This window comes from Phacochoerus africanus, chromosome 5 (assembly GCF_016906955.1).
Source record: "Phacochoerus africanus isolate WHEZ1 chromosome 5, ROS_Pafr_v1, whole genome shotgun sequence".
Classification (NCBI taxonomy): Eukaryota; Metazoa; Chordata; class Mammalia; order Artiodactyla; family Suidae; genus Phacochoerus; species Phacochoerus africanus.
This window is the reverse complement of record NC_062548.1, coordinates 113,634,868-113,650,468: the sequence shown is the minus strand read 5'-3', so window position 1 is coordinate 113,650,468 and position 15,601 is coordinate 113,634,868. Positions and strand designations below refer to the sequence as shown.

Below are 15,601 nucleotides of genomic sequence, written 5' to 3'. Positions count from 1 at the left end.
CCCTAGCCTGGGAACCTCCATATGCCGCGGAAGTGGCCCAAGAAATAGCAGGGAAAAAAAAAAAAAGGAAAAAGAAAATGTGTTCCATTTCACTAAAGAAATAGCATTTTCTTCCTTGGTCTGATGTGTTGATTAGATTTCAGACAGGATTAGTGGGGTTGATGCCATTAAGTAAAAAGTCATCTCCTTTGGAAACAGCCCAAACAGCCTGGATTCCATTTTTAAAAGCCTTGGATCCCATTAAGATGAAATATTGAGAACTGTGTGGATTCCAACTCGATGGGAGAAGTCAAAACTCCAGGTACCCACAGGCTCATGTGGGGCAGGGGATGGAGCCTGGTAAATGAGGACAACATAATTTGGCTGTGAGTTCAGAGATTTCTCAGCAACTCTCTTCCTCAAGAACAAGTGATCAATACATTAAATACTGCCCATATGCCAGGGAATGGCTGAATAAATTACAGTATGCTTATACTGGAAACAATGCACATTCACATAAAATTTCAAATTAAGGTTATACCAATGGTGTGGATGGAATTCCACTGGGTGTCATATCTTTGTTAACTGAGAAAAGCAAAGTATTTTAGCTTTAAAGCATCTGGAGTATGATGCTGCCATATAAGACAATGACAAACAACCTCCCCATTTACGTACATGAGTATTTATGTACATGTATGTGTGCCTGTATAGGACTCCATATGTATGGAAAAAATACGGAGAGAAACATACCAGATTGTTGATATCAGTTCCCTGAGCAAGATTTTGAGAGGTGGTGGGTGCCCAAGGGTGGGGAGGAGGGAGGAAATGTGGGACCAAACAAAAGGGAACCACAACCAAAAACAGCCAGAGGTGATCACATTTACGTGGTTTATGTAGAAACAAGTCAGAGGCAGGGAATTAAACTATCATTGCATGTCTCCTGCCTCTAGCCCTGCCTCCAACACTGTAAAGAACACAGGAGAGCTCTGGCCACTAGAAGCTGACACCCACTTGGGGAAAACAAGGCACAAACCCAGGCGGCACTTGGTGTCAGCATAATTTGACACTCTAACCTCTGTCTCCTATGTTCCTGCTGCTCTATCACACTGTGCATTTAACACGCATTTCCTGAGCCCACACTGGGTGCTAGCCATGATCACTGCCCTAAGGAACCCATCTAGTTGTGGAAAATGCAATATATTTAGAGATGGATACATAGAGATGCCAAGTAACTATTTATTGAATTGGGTTAAAATAGTTGTAATTTCGACACGGAGAGGTGCTATGTAAGATTTTTGTCGTTATTGTCTTTGTAGGCCATCAGATCAAGCTCTGTAGGGATCTTACTACCTATCTAGTCTGACTTCCACATTTTACAGATGTGGAAACGGAGGCAAGCGAATGAGAGTAGTCATTTGTAGCCTACAGATGAATTGAGATCCCAGCCCTCAGCTCCAGAACCATTCTTGTTTCTTTTCACTGTACTGTATGAAAGTCTTCAAGCAGAACTGAGAATAAATAATGCCCAAGAGTAAAGCATTTGACATTTTAGTCATGCTTCATATGACTGTTATAATTGGGGAAAACATGGTGCTGTTGGTTGTGTCCCCCCTGCCACCACCCAAAGATATGACCAAGTCTTACCCCCCAGAACCTGTGAACATGACTTTATTTGGAAATAGGGTCTTTGCAGATGTAATCAGGTTAAGATGAGGTCATGCAGGATTAGGGTGGTCCCTAAATCCAAAGTGACTGATATCCTTACAAGAAGAGGAAAAAGACAAAAAAAAAGAGGAAAGCGGGTGGTGGGGGGGAATTAAATGCCTATCACTGAGTGAAAGAAGCCAGTCTGGAAATGCTACCTACTATATGATTTCAACTGTTGGACACTCTGGAAAAGGCAAAATGATGGAGACAGTGAAAAGATCAGTGGTTGCCAGGGGTTAGAGGGGAGGGAAGGATGAATTGTCAGAGCACAGAGGATTTTTAGGGCAGTGAAAATACTGTGTGATACCGTAATGATGGTTACCTGTCATTATTCATTTTTCTAAACCCACAGAATGTACAACACCAAGAGTGAACCCTAATGTAAACTATGGATTCCGGGTGATCATAAGGTGCCAATGGAAGTTCTTTGGTTGTAACAAATGTATCACAATGGTGGGGTATGTTGATATGGAGAAATTTGTGTGTGGCGGGGAGCATAGGGTATATGGGAACTCTCTGTACTTTCCACTCAATTTTGCTATAAAGCTAAAACTGCTCTAAAACATAGTCTTTTAGAAAATGAGATGCCAGTGCTTACCTCTTGATAAATTAAAAAAAGCCTCTCCCAGATCCCCCCTCTCTGGGCATCAAACCATTTCCTACGGCAGTGGCCAGTGAGCGGGACTACACTGAGGCCAGGTGTAGGAAAAGAAGACACACTGGCTGCATTCAGAGCTTGTTAGCTTGAAAACACAAAGGTGCTTTCCTTCCCTGTATCTTGTTTGACGGGGGCCAGACAGGGGCCAGACGGGGGCCAGGAAGGGGCGCTCCTTATCAGGAGCACACACCACTGCAGTGCTCCTGCTGAAACAGGAGAGTGATCTTATTTTTAGCAGACCTATGTGTCAATGTCACCCTGAAATAAAAGTGCTTAGATGGCAGAACATCCTGTTGGGGTTAAGGGGCTGTGGCTCTGCGACTGGACCCCAGGGTTTGAGGGGTCGGGGGAAATAGTAGCCTCCCAACAAGACCCTGTATCTTTGAGGGTGGTGAAACCAGAGGTGGGGAGGGAGCTGTGGCAGAGAGGGGGCTGCCCCCTTCCCACCCTCCACCTTCCCACTTCTTCCTTATCACTTCGGAGCTGTGCTTAGCACCTCACATGCATTGCTTAGTCTCTGACTTACAGTCTGAAGGTGACCCCTCTCCTTTAATGAGCTGTGAGCCCCTGAGCTCATCACTTACACTTTGTGAAGCTCAGTTCCCACATTTGGAGTGGGGACATTAGCACCTGCTGGGGTTCCTGAGGGTGCAGGGTAGTGGAGACAACTCAGGCTTTGAGTGGAGCAGCCCAGGGCCAGCTCCTGATGTTCTGCTCACCAAGTCCCTTCCTCTCCTTGCACTGGCAGAGATGACTGTACCCTCTGCATGGGATTTAGGGGAGAATGTAAGGGACTTAAGAGGGACCATTTGAATGTCTGCCTTGTACCAGCTGCTACACCAGTGCTCCAGCACACTCTCATTTAACACAGCGCCCAATGACCACATATGAGAGATGTTCCCATTTCACAGATGAGGCCACTGAGGGCAGAGAGGTCAGGTCCCAGGGCTCAGAACTAAACCATGCCTGTGCTGTACTTTCTAGAACAAGCACTCATAGTACAGCAGGCACTTGGGGTCTTTTGTCCTGACCCTTAACTCACAGGGCTGATATAAGAATCAAATAATGAGGCATTTGTAACAATACGGTGAAAACAGGGCTTTATAAATACAGGCAGATTCAAAAAATTACCTCTTTTTAAACTTGGTGTTTAAAACTAAGAGAACATCGCAAATGTTATATTCTTGTGGATAGTCCTACTTAGACTTAGATTACAACAAATGTTCACCAACCAAAAATACTTTTGCAGCTCCCCCAAACTGTTTACTTACAAGCATCCACAGATTCATTTTTAAGGTCGATATAGTTTTGAACGTTAAGTGACAATCTGCTGGGACAGTAAGTCAAAATAGAACTTTCTGTTAAAAAAACAAACAAACAGGACATCATTTATCCTGTGTGGATTCAATAAAAAATTAAAATATACACCCCCACCCCAGCTATCAAATACAGTCTTTTCTCTCTCTTCCTCTCTCTGTCTTCACTGCATTCCCTCAGCTTTGCCTCCTCTATGAGCATCTGCCCTGGTTTCCAGTTTCATTTCTTCTGTTTCCTCTTCACTGGGTGTTGACTGTGGTTGTGCCTTCTGGAAGCTGGGGATGGAGCTCCCTAGGATGAAGGAGAGGGCTGCTTGCAGGGTCCGCTGGACATGGAAGTCACTCAGGGCTCCACACTCGGAAGCAGCCCCTCACCTTTGGTTTAATGCTCTGTAGTTGCTCTCTTGAAATTCTTAGTAATTCTGTCTTTGAGTTTGTGTTGTGAGTGACGTCTGACGTGACAGTGGAGCTGGTCTCGTTCATGGTCCCTCCATTTGCCGCCTCCCGGGGACCCTCTTCCCTGCCCCCCAGACTCCAGGCCCTGCCTGCCTGCCCCTCCACACCTCTGTCCAGTAACCATTGCCATCTGCTGCCAAGGGGGTGACTGAGTCTCACTGGAGGGACAGACCCCTGAACCTGATTACGGGCATGGGGAAGGTCAGGGTCAGGTGCACACCCTCTGACATCTCAGGGTGGGCAGCCAGCAGCTATCCTCCTTCAGGGCTGGAGTAGGTGGCTTGGCCAGAACCTCCTGCCAACCCCTGATGGAGGAAAATTATGGCCTGGTGTGAAGATTGCAATCCTGGGAGGTCACCTGGCCTCTGTGGCTTGAAGGGGTAGACACTGGGCTATGGGAAGTTGAGAATGATTTTCCTAACCCAGCAGGGACTCTGCATTTTTATTTTGCATGGGGTCCCCAAATTATGCAGCCGGCCCTTCTGCTGGGTTTTCCCTTCCACTATTTCAGTGGGTACCATGGTCCCAGGTTTTGTTTCCTTCTTTTCCTGCCTCCTGGATTCCCCTCCCCACTGTTCTTTGCTAGCTCCCTCCTGTTCATTCAGAACTCAAATTTATTTATTTATTTATTTATTTATTTATTTATTTATTTATCTATTTATTTATTTATGTCTTTTTAGGGCCATACCCACAGCATATGGAAGTTCCCAGGCTAGGGGTCCAATCGAAGCTGTAGCTGCCAGCCTACACTAGAGCCACAGCAACACAGGATCTGAGCTGCATCTGAGACCTACACCACAGCTCACCTCAATGCCAGATCCTTAACCCACTGAGCTAGACCAGGGATTAAACCTGTGTCCTCACGGATGCTAGTTAGGTTTGTTAACCACTGAGCCGCGATGGGAACTCCTATTTTTATTTTTTTATTTTTTGACTGTGCCTGCAGTATGTGGAATTCCACAGCCAAGGATTGAACCCATGCTACAGCAGTGACTTGAGCCACAGCACTGACAATACCAGATCTTTAATCCGCCAGGCTACCGGGGAACTCTAAGAACTCTATTTTTATTTATTTATTTATTTTTGCTTTTCTTAGCACTGTTCCTGTGGCATATGGAAGTTCCCCAACTAGGGGTCAAATTGGAGCTGCAGCTGCCATCTTATGCCACAGCAACGCGGGATCTGAGCCACGTCTGTGACCTACACCACAGCTCCCATCAGCGCCGGATCCTTGACCCACTGAGCAAGGCCAGAGATTGAACCTGTATACTCATGGCTAGTGGTCAGGTTCATTGCCACTGAGCCACAATGGGAACTCCTAAGAACTCAATTTAGATGCCACCTTGTTGCCATCCCCTCTGCCCCCCAGCCCTCAGTGGTGACTCTTTCCTTTCTCTGCCTCCAGCACTCAAATGCAGCCTGTGCCAACCTTGTACTCTTGGGCCTCAATTTCCTTTTCATAATGGAGGAGGGAGGGTTGGTGAGTTCTTGGAGGGCCCTTTCAGCTCCACCTTCCAGTCTGTGATTCAACACAAGTGGGTCTCAACCCTCAGGAAGAGTGTGAGCAACTTGAAGGATGAGACCTAGACTTTCTCTTGTCTGTGCTTTATTTCCCACCCCCTGTGCTGAGCACGTCACAACACCTGACAAATAAGTATGGAACTTGATTGTGGAAGTCTATAAAATGCCCAATTCCTTGGAACAAAGAAACAGCAGCCCTTTCAGACCCTCCTGCAAAGGGGTCTCTTCAGGTGTGTGACCTGCTGTGACTTTAGGCTTTCAGATGCATCTCATGTCTCTGTTCCTCCAGCTCTTCTGAGTGGGCTGAGGCCATCATAGTGCAAAGCCTGGGTCAACCTAGAGTTCTCCTTTCCTGGCGGCATGCCCAGTGGAGGCCCTGATGTCCCAGTGTGGGTGCCCTATGTAAGCTTCCCTGATGCACTGGTAGCCTTCTACCCAAGCATGGAGCACTCCTGACCTGACCTTTCTCCCTAGCCTGAGAGTCAGCTGCCCTTTGCCCCTTGTAGCCAAATGGCAGTCACATGGCCAGGAACTAAGGGGGACAATAGTTGAAGGCAGGCAGTCAGCTGGGAATTGAAAAAAAAAAAAAAGCAAGAGACAGAGTTCCCATCATGGCTCAGCTGTGATGATCCAGACTAGTATCCATGAGGATGCGGGTTCAATCCCTGGCTTTCCTCAGTGGGTTAAGGATCCTGCATTGCTGTGGCTGTGGCCAGCAGCTGCAGCTCCGATTGGACCCCTAAGCTGGGAACTTCCATGTGCCATGGGTGCAGCACTAAAAAGACCAAAAACAAAAAAACAAAACAAACAAAAAACAAAACAAAGAAAGAAAAAGAAAAAAGCAAGAGACGAGAGCCTCTTCCAAAGACCATTGATGTCAGAGATACAGCACAAATCTAAACATACAGGCTGGGAAAAGGAAGACCAACTCTTACCCCTTGGACTTCCCAAACTTTATTTTATTTTATTTTTTTAGAGCCGCACATGTGGCACATGAAAGTTCCTAGGCTGGGGGTTGAATCAGAGTTGTAGCCCCTGGCCTATGCCACAGCCACAGCCACGCGGGATCCGAGCGGTGTCTGCAACCCACACCACAGCTCAAGGCAACACTGGATCCCTAACCCAGTGAGCGAGGCCAGGGATTGAACCTGTGTCCTCATGGATACTAGTCAGATTCATTAACCACTGAGCCAAGATGGGCACTCCAAGAGTCGGCCCGCTGCATTGGCCGGGAATCGAACCCGGGTCAGCTGCTTGGAAGGCAGCTGTGCTCACCACTATACCACCAATGCTGCAGTTCCCAAACTTTAAAGTACAGAGGAAACCCTTGGGCAGAGGATTTAAAAATTCAGATGCCCAACTTCACCCACCTGAGAATCTGACTCAGTAGTTCTTCTGCGAGGCCTGGAATCTGCATTTGTGACTGCCTGCCTGGGCCTGGTGGAGAAACCCTATCTTCTGCAGCCTCCTGCGCCCCGTGCCCTGATGACATCAGTGGCGGAGTGTAATGGCACATCCCCATTCTCTCTTTCCTCGGGATGGTTTCTAGGAAGGGGAATTATCGAATCTGAGGGTGCGAATTTTTTCAGGCTTTCCTGCATATTGCCTACTTCTTTTCCAGAAATGCTGATCATGTGCCCACATTGGGCAAACAAAGTTCCATTTTGGCTGGAGAGACTCAGGGTTTTTTGGAGCTGAACAGGTCTGTGAGATTTTAAGAGGGAAAGACTCTCTTTTCTGTCTGAACTGAATCTCTGTAGTTTCTGTTCTCTTCAAGGAAAGCAGCTTCCAGCTCTACCTAGCTCTAACACTTGAGAGTTTGGGGACTGTGCTAGTCAGAGGTTTCAGCTGTAAATAATCGAAACTGTTCTTGGTTTTCTAAAACAGAATAAGTTCACTGGAGGGTGTGGCTCGCTGAATAATGGCACTCAGAGGATATCCATGTCCTAATCCCCGGAACCTGTGACTATGTTGCCTTATGGGGCAAAAGCGATTTTGCTGATGTGAGTAAATCAAGGGCTTTGCAATAAGAGTGTGTCCTGGATTATTTGGGTGGGGCTGATGTAATCACAAGGTCCTAGGAGAGAGGCAGGCAGGTCAGAGTCAGAGGAGGTGTGATGTTGGAAGATGAAGTCAGAGAGATTTGAAGATATTCCACTTCCGGCTTTGAAGATGGATGAAGGGGCTATGCATCAAGGAATGCAGAAAAAGCTGTTTTCTAGGAACTGGAAAAGGCAGGGAAATGAATTCTTCCTTAGAGCTTCCAGAGGGAACCAGCCTCGATTTTATCCCAGATCTGTTTCAGACTTGCAACATCCAGAATTAGAAGATATCACATTTGTGTTAGGTCACTAAGTTTGTGGTAATTTGTTACAGCAGCAATAGGAAACTACTGCAGCAGGAAACAAGGCAGCTCAGAGAACTGATTGGCAGGCTGGAGAATCTGGCCTAGGCAGGCGAGGCACAGATGTCCTGAGAGCTGCTGGACACTTGCCACTAACTTTCTAGGCACCATTGGCCAGGGACAGGTGTTGCCTGATCCTGCCTCATCTCACACCTCTGCCTCAGCCCCTAGGATTTGGGCAGCAGCACTGGTGTCACCTCCCTGAGTCATGACCCCATTCCCTCTCTGCTGGGGCGAGGTAGGGATTATCGAGCCTCCTTGAGTTTCCAGTTTCCAAGGTGCAGGAGGTCCCTGCCTCCACCTATCTCAGGAATCCCCCTCAAGGGAAGTACTCAGATGGCAGCTGGCTAAGGTGACAACTTCCCACCCGTGTGGCTTCGGACATGTTACTGTTCCTGTCTAGTTTCCACGGCTGTGAGATGGAGAGTTACCATTTTTCTAAGCATATTTCCAGACTTTACATTCAATAAATACTTGTGAATGATGAGGGTGAGGGGTAGAAGGTAGCCTTTTGCTTATTGGTGTGAGATTCTGAGAAAGAGCTCCTCATAGTCTGGGCACAGGGCACCCGCGTCACTGCAATGGCCTTAACCACAGTAGGTAGAGAATTCAGACTCTTGGTCTGCAGAAACCTAGCTCTTTACCCATTTAAGCCCATGCCAAGCTGAATTTGTATGCCAAGACTCTGAGCAGCTGCACTTGGGTTGAGGAGAGGAAAGTCTGCCACTCAGCATGGACCACAGGAAATCCTGGACACTAGGCCCCACTCGGTCAGCCAGGAGCAGCACATCTGGCCACCCATGGGGCCACCCAGGCAGCAGGAGTCAGGGGCCTCAGGGCAAGGCACACCGCACAACCAAATGGCCCTGACCCATGAGTTCAGGAAGCATTTGGGAAAAGGACATAGAAGTAACAGGCAGCTGGAGAAAACCATCCTGAGGACCAGGAGCTGAGCGTTGCTACACTCTTTGCTCAGGCAAGGAGTCACCTGGAGAAGTTCAAACGGCTTATACCAAACGCCACCAAGGCAGAGAGAACGGGACTGTGAGAGTGACCTGCTTTAAAAATAGAGGAAAGGGTGAAAAGAACCTCCATTGTCCATCACCCAGATTCAGCAATTATCAAAAGTGTTCTACTCTTGCTTCATTTGTCGCTTTTTCATTTTTTTCTTTGCTGAACTATTTTAACACAAATTGCATAATTTTGGGATGCATCTCAAAATCGAGACATTTTCGAACCTCATTGTCACTGTCACACTTAGAAAAATGAGCTCTAATTTCTTTTTCTTTCTTTCTTTCTTTCTTTTTTTTTTTTTTTTGGCTTTTGTCCTTTTAGGGCCACCCCTGCAGCACATGGAGGTTCCCAGGCTAGGGGTCTAATCAGAGCTGTAGCTGCCGGCCTACGCCACAGCCACAGGAACTCGGGATCCGAGCCAAGTCTGCGACCTACACCACAGCTCATGGCAACGCTGGATCTGTATCCCACTGAGTGAGGCCAGGGATTGAACCCGCAACCTCATGGATCCTAGTAGGATTTGTTTCTGCTGCGCCACAATGGGAACTCCAGAAAAATGAGCTGTAATTTCTTGATTAGCCAATATCTAGTTTCTAATCAGATTTCCTCATTTTCTTTTTCTTTTTTTTTTTTGTCTTTTGTTGTTGTTGCTATTTCTTGGGCCGCTCCCGCGGCATATGGAGGTTCCCAGGCTAGGGGTTGAATCGGAGCTGTAGCCACCGGCCTACGCCAGAGCCACAGCAACGCGGGATCCGAGCCGCGTCTGCAACCTACACCACAGCTCATGGCGACGCCGGATCTTTAACCCACTGAGCAAGGGCAGGGACCGAACCCGCAACCTCATGGTTCCTAGTCGGATTCGTTAACCACTGCGCCACGACGGGAACTCCAGATTTCCTCATTTTCTTAAAATATCTCTTTAGAGGTGGTTTCTTCTGCCCCTCCTCCTCCTTTTTCTTCTTCTCCTTCTCCTCCTCCTCCTTCTTCTCTTTTTAGGGCCACACCCACAGTATATGGAAGTTCCCAGGCTAGGGGTTGAATCTGAGCTGCATCTGCTGGCCTACGCCGCAGCCACAGCAATGCCAGATCAAGCCACATCTGTGACCTACACCACAGCTCACAGCAAAGCTGAATCCTTAACCTGCTGAGCAGGTTACTAGTCATGGATACTAGTGGATGGATGGTAGTGGATAGAGTATGGATGACCGGTATCCATACTCCTCATGGATACTGGTCAGATTCATTACCTCTGAGCCTCAACAAGAACTCCTAGAGGTGGTTTATTCTAATAAGAATCTAAATAAGGTCAGCACATCCTAGTGTAGTCTGTCTCTTAATTCTCTTGCAGCATTTCCCTATTCTTCACCCCTATTTTTCCCTCCATATTATTGACTTGCTGCAGAAACTGGGCCAATTGTCCTATAGAGCTGATTACCCTGATGTTAATGCTTAGAAGAGTGAGGACACACTGTCATGGAAGAAGGTGGGCTTTGGAGAGTCTTGGGATCAAATCCAGGCTCTGGGATTTATCTGTGTGTCTTTGGGTCCCTCACTCTATCCACTTGGGTTTGATCTGAAAGGGAGAGCTACAGTGAATGATACCATATCAAATAAAGGCATTTGGGGAAGAGTAGGCCTCACACAACTGTGGATGCTAGTTAAGCAGTCTACATCATGTGGTTGTTTCTGTGCCCAGCGTTGGGCCTGATGTCCCTCTGGGCCAGCAGCTGGGAAAGAAAGATGTGAAGTAGGGGAGAAAGGACAAACAGGAACCCACAAAGACAAACTGGGGTCCTTGGGGGAAAACTGCAACTTGTACTTGTCTCCCTTCCTTTTAGTAATGCAGGTGACCTGCAGGATTAGTTAGTTGGTGGCCCACAGAGCCACACACCAAGCTGGCCCAGGATTTGGAGAAGCAGAAGAAGACTGGGCTGGAGCAACAGGGACCATGGGTTCACAGCTGCCACACACCAACCAGGTGAGCCAGACATCCAGCATCAGCCTGCTTGGTGGGTCCTGATGGGATGGGATTTAAGGACTGTCCTTTTACAAACAGATTTCCCTCCCCTAAAATATATTTTTTAATTCCTTACAAGAAAATGTGCAAATATAGGAGTTTCTGTTGTGGCTCAGTGGTAATGGACCCAACTAGTATCCGTGAAGATGCGGGTTCTATCCTTGGTTTGCTCAGTGGGTTGAGGATCTGGCATTGCTATGAGCTGCGATGTAGGTTGCAGACACAACTCGGATCCCTTGTTGCTGTGGCTGTGGTGTAGGCAGGCAGCTGAAACTCTGGTTTGACCCCTAGCCTGGGAACGTCCATGTGCTGTGGGTGTGGCCCTATAAAGAAAGAAAGAAAGAAAGAAAATGTGCAGATATAGAAAAGATTAAACAAGGAAATAAATAAACCCATAATTAATCCATAGATAGATACAGTTCATATTTAGAGTTTTGTCTTTTATGTATTTTTCTATTACATATCAATACACACATCTATATTACATACAGTTTCATAATTGTAATTAATTTGTTTATGTAGTTATGAATCTCACTTCTTCCTCTTAACATGATTCTTTTTTTTTTTTTAATAATTTTTTTTTATTTTCCCACTGTACAGCAAGGGGGTCAGGTTATCCTTACATGTATACATTACAATTACATTTTTCCCCCAGCCTTTCTTCTGTTGCAACATGAGTATCTAGACAAAGTTCTCAATGCAATTCAGCAGGATCTCCTTGTAAATCTATTCTAAGTTGTGTCTGATAAGCCCAAGCTCCCGATCCCTCCCACTCCCTCCCCCTCCCATCAGGCAGCCACAAGTCTCTTCTCCAAGTCCATGATTTTCTTTTCTGAGGAGATGTTCATTTGTGCTGGATATTAGATTCCAGTAATAAGTGATATCATATGGTATTTGTCTTTGTCTTTCTGGCTCATTTCACTCAGTATGAGATTCTCTAGTTCCACCCATGTTGCTGCAAATGGCATTATGTCATTCTTTTTTATGGCTGAGTAGTATTCCATTGTGTATATATACCACCTCTTCCGAATCCAATCATCTGTTGATGGACATTTGGGTTGTTTCCATGTCCTGGCTATTGTGAATAGTGCTGCAATGAACATGCGGGTGCATGTGTCTCTTTTAAGTAGAGTTTTATCCGGATAGATGCCCAAGAGTGGGATTGCGGGGTCATATGGAAGTTCTATGGATAGATTTCTAAGGTATCTCCAAACTGTTCTCCATAGTGGCTGTACCAGTTTACATTCCCACCAGCAGTGCAGGAGGGTTCCCTTTTCTCCACAGCCCCTCTAGCACTTGTTATTTGTGGATTTATTAATGATGGCCATTCTGACTGGTGTGAGGTGATATCTCGTGGTAGTTTTGATTTGCATTTCTCTTATAATCAGCGATGTGGAGCATTTTTTCATGTGTTTGTTGGCCATCTGTATATCTTCCTTGGAGAACAGTCTATTCAGGTCTTTTGTCCATTTTTCCATTGATTGATTGATTGGCTTTTTTGCTGTTGGGTTGTATAAGTTGTTTATATATTCTAGAGATGAAGCCCTTGTCAGTTGCATCATTTGAAACTGTTTTCTCCCATTCTGTAAGTTGTCTTTTTGTTTTCTTTTGGGTTTCCTTTGCTGTGCAAAAGCTTGTCAATTTGATGAGGTCCCATGGGTTTATTTTTGCTCTAATTTCTATTGCTTTGGGAGACTGACCTGAGAAAATATTATGATGTTGATGTCAGAGAGTGTTTTGCCTATGTTTTCTTCTAGGAGTTTGATGGTGTCCTGTCCTGTCGTATATTTAAGTCTTTCAGCCATTTTGAGTTTATTTTTGTGCATGGTGTGAGAGGGTGTGTTCTAGTTTCATTGCTTTGCATGCAGCTGTCCAGGTTTCCCAGCAATGCTTGCTGAATAGACTTTCTTTTTCCCATTTGATGTTCTTGCCTCCCTTGTCAAAGATTAATTGACCATAGGTGTCAGGGTTTATTTCCAGATTCTCTATTCTGTTCCATTGGTCTGTCTGTCTTTCTGTTTTGATACCAGTACCACACTGTTTTGATGACTGTGGCTTTGTAGTATTTCTTGAAGTCTGGGAGAGTTCTGCCTCCTGCTTGGTTTTTGTTTCTCAGGATTGCTTTGGCGATTCTGGGTCTCTTGTGGTTCCATATAAATGTTTGGATTGTTTGTTCTAGTTCTGTGAAAAATGTCATGGGTAATTTGATAGGGATTGCATTGAATGTGTAGATTGCTTTGGGTAGTATGGCCATTTTTACAATATTGATTTTCCCAATCCAGGAACATGGAATATCTTTCCATTTCTTTACATCTTCTTTGATTTCTTTGATTAAAGTTTTATAGTTCTCGGCATATAGGTCCTTTACCTCCTTGGTCAGGTGTATTCCGAGGTATTTGATTTTGTGAGGTGCACTTTTAAAAGGTATCGTATGTTTGTATTCCTTTTCTAATATTTCATTGCTGGTATACAGAAATGCAACTGACTTCTGAATGTTAATCTTTTTTTTTTTTTGTCTTTTGTCTTTTTTGTTGTTGTTGTTGTTATTGTTGTTGTTGTTGCTATTTCTTGGGCCGCTCCTGCGGCATATGGAGGTTCCCAGGCTAGGGATTGAATCGGAGCTGTAGCCACCGGCCTACGCCAGAGCCACAGCAACGCGGGATCCGAGCCGCGTCTGCAACCTACACCACAGCTCATGGCAACGCTGGATTATTAACCCACTGAGCAAGGGCAGGGACCGAACCCGCAACCTCATGGTTCCTAGTCGGATTTGTTAACCACTGCGCCACGACGGGAACTCCTGAATGTTAATCTTATATCCTGCTACTTTGCTGAATTTATTAATCAGTTCAAGTAGTTTTGGGGTTGAGTCCTTAGGGTTTTCTATGTATAGTATCATGTCATCTGCATACAGTGACAGTTTTCTCTCTTCTCTTCCTATATGGATGCCTTTTATTTCTTTTGTTTGTCTAATTACTGTGGCTAGGACTTCCAAAACTATGTTGAAGAGCAGTGGTGGGAGTGGGCATCCCTGCCTTGTTCCAGATTTGAGTGAGAAGGCTTTCAGTTTTTCCCCATTGAGTATTATATTTGCTGTGGGTTTATCATAAATGGCTTTGATTATATTCAGGAATGTTCCCTCTATACCCACTTTGGCGAGGGTCTTGATCATGAATGGGTGTTGGACTTTGTCAAATGCTTTTTCTGTGTCTATTGAGATGATCATATGATTTTTTGAGTTTTTTTTTTTGTTAATGTGGTGTATGATGCTGATTGATTTGCGTATGTTGAACCATCCTTGTGAACCTGGGATGAACCCAACCTGGTCATGGTGTATAATTTTTTTGGTATTTAACATGATTCTTATATGTGCCCAGTCAATAAAATTCTTGGGACACATCACTTTTCATGGGTATCATTGTCTGTCATAAAGCCGCATTGTAATTCATTTAACCATTTCCCTATTGTTGAACATCTGTGCTGTTTTCAACATTTCACTATCTCAAGTGGCAAGATATATACATCTATATACATCTTAGTTCCTATCCCTGAATATGTCCTCAGGAAGATGGAGTTATTGTTAAAGAGCACCAATGGCTAAAGCTTTATCCCTCAAAGAAACCATAAACCAAACATCTAAGGGAAAATATCCAAAGAAAGAGTCTCTTCCTACTCTTGACCCTCGAGGCAGAAATGCAGCTGGTTTTGACTGTCTGGTACTTCATTAGAAATGAAGAGTGGCTCAGTGATACCCAGCTCTGATTCTTAATTCGGGGTGACAGGGGACTCTGGCTCAGGGCCCCTTGGCACTGAATCACTGACTGACATGTGGAGAGGAGCTGCAGAGCGCTGGAGGTGTTCTGGTCCTGGATCCCCAGCACCCCCTCATAGAAGCCCTCCAGGCTGGGAGTGCCCACAGGGGGCTGAGAAATCAATGTTCTGAGGTTCCTTCTTGGCCAGAATGCAGAGCAGGGAAAAGGAAACTGCGTCTGGGTCAAGGTGAACCTGTTTGGTTGGAGGCCTCTCGGCTACGTGGAGGACAAGAGCAAGCAGAGCGTCGAGCCAGGTGTGGTGGTGAAGGAAAGCAAAGATGCTGGGCCCTGATTCACGCAGGAACTCTGCCAGAGGAGCCCTTCTGTCTCAGGTAGTCCTGCCTGCGGGTGGTCAGCCATACAGTCTTACACCTCAGTGCCAAGGCCATCCCTTCATTTTATTTATTTATTTATTTGTTTGTTTGTCTTTATGTCTTTTTAGGGCTGAACCTGCTGCATATGGAGGTTCCCAGGCTAGGAATTGAATCAGAGCTGTGCTGCTGGCCTGCACCACAGCCACAGCAACTCAGGATCTGAGCCTCATTGCTCATGGCAACACTGGATCCTTAACCCACTGAGCAAGGCCAGGGATTGAACCTATATCCTCATGGATACTGGTGGGTTCGTTAACCACTGAGCCATGATGGGAACTCCAAGGCTATCCCTTCATTTTAAAGGAAGAAGGAGGAAAACTAGTATCCACTGGGGATTTGCTGC

At 45.8% G+C, this 15,601-nt stretch overlaps 1 non-coding gene across 1 annotated transcript; it reads right to left on the bottom strand.

The window, feature by feature from the left end:
- Positions 1 to 6,857: 6,857 nt before the first annotated feature.
- TRNAG-UCC (transfer RNA glycine (anticodon UCC)) lies at positions 6,858 to 6,929 on the bottom strand. The gene has a single exon. It is a non-coding gene; the product is annotated as a tRNA-Gly (tRNA).
- Positions 6,930 to 15,601: the final 8,672 nt, after the last annotated feature.